We start from the raw sequence: 1,542 nt of genomic DNA, 5'->3' as shown, positions 1-1,542 counted from the left end.
TAAAATACTTTAGAGTTTATCATTTTACAAACCAACATGTATACCCTTCACCCGCTTATCCCACCACCCTCACCTTACAGAGATAAACACATATAATAATAAACAAACTTTAAATAAATAAAGTCTGACGACCAGTACTGACCTGCTCAGAATCAACCTGTACACAGGTGAGACTCACACACTCCTCACAGAGTTCATCTGTGTATGATCCAGTGAAGCTCCTGAAGTTGTTCTGGACCTTTCTGAGATCTTGTGACGCTTCAGACTTCTGAAATTAAAAATGACATCTCCCTCCTTCCCTCCAGTCCCTGTCAAGTGAGATGTTAAAACTCTTTCACCAGGACTCTCAACACTCACCTCAAAGACTGTACTGTGGCTCCCCTAAACCGCAAGTCCTGATCGCCCCCTTTCTCTCTCACAGACAGACAGACAGACAGACAGACAGACAGACACACAGACACAGACACACACACACACACACACACACACACACACACACACACACACACACACACACACACACACACACACACACACACACACACACACACACACACACACACACACACACACACACACACACACACACACACAATAATTCGTGTAGCATGGTTTCTGCTCCACTGATCCTGGAGGTTTTTTAAAGCACAGATGTGCTTTAAAAAACAGACATTAAATCCATGATACTTCAGATATGCTACAGTCTGTGTGTGTGTGCATAAATAATGTCCATGCAGGTGTGAAGATAATCCTCCATCCTAAAGTCTGACTGCATATGGTAAATGGACTTGCACTCATAAACCTCTTTTCTTTCTGAGCACTCAAAGCTCTTTTACACTCCTCGTCACATTCACCCATTCATACTGCATTCACTCACTGATGGTAGAGGCTACTATTGTAAGGGACCCTCAGTGTTAGCTAATCTCATTCATACACATTCACACACTGCCGACCCACAGAGGTATGGAAGCAAATAGTTACCAAAATTAAAATGAAAAGGTAAAATAGAAAACTAAATTGCATTAACAGAAATGCGTATTATTTTCCAAATATGGGTGCATTATGTCAGGGGTTCCCAAAGTGTGGGTTGGGACCCCCTGGGGGGTCGCAAGACACACATGGGGGGTCGTGAGATGTCTTCCAGAATGTTTTTTTCTAATTATCTAAAAAGTACATTTAACCCATTATAGTAAAATATATTGACAAAAGTAGTAGCTAAACTTCAAATAAAACCTTGAAAATAGAAAGTGTAATGAGTTTTCTGCCTTTCTTTGTTTCCAGATGACTCCTAAGTTTAGAGTTAGTGAACAGTTAATTATCAAAAGCATCAGTAGCAGCAGGTTCATTCATAACAGCACAGGAAACACAGACACATGCTCATATAGGTAGGGTCATTTTCTACAGACCAGCTAAATGAAGACACATTAAATCACTTTGAGGGACAGTGGGGGTCGTGAGTCTTTGGCATCTCTATTTTCCTAACCTAACTTTCTTGTTCAAGCTTGCACATTCAGTAACACAATTGAAAGAAAAACGGAAATG

The sequence above is a fragment of the Notolabrus celidotus genome, chromosome 8 (genome assembly GCF_009762535.1).
Source record: "Notolabrus celidotus isolate fNotCel1 chromosome 8, fNotCel1.pri, whole genome shotgun sequence".
Taxonomy (NCBI): domain Eukaryota; kingdom Metazoa; phylum Chordata; class Actinopteri; order Labriformes; family Labridae; genus Notolabrus; species Notolabrus celidotus.
The sequence above is the reverse complement of the archived record's forward strand: the minus strand, read 5'-3'. Positions refer to the sequence as shown.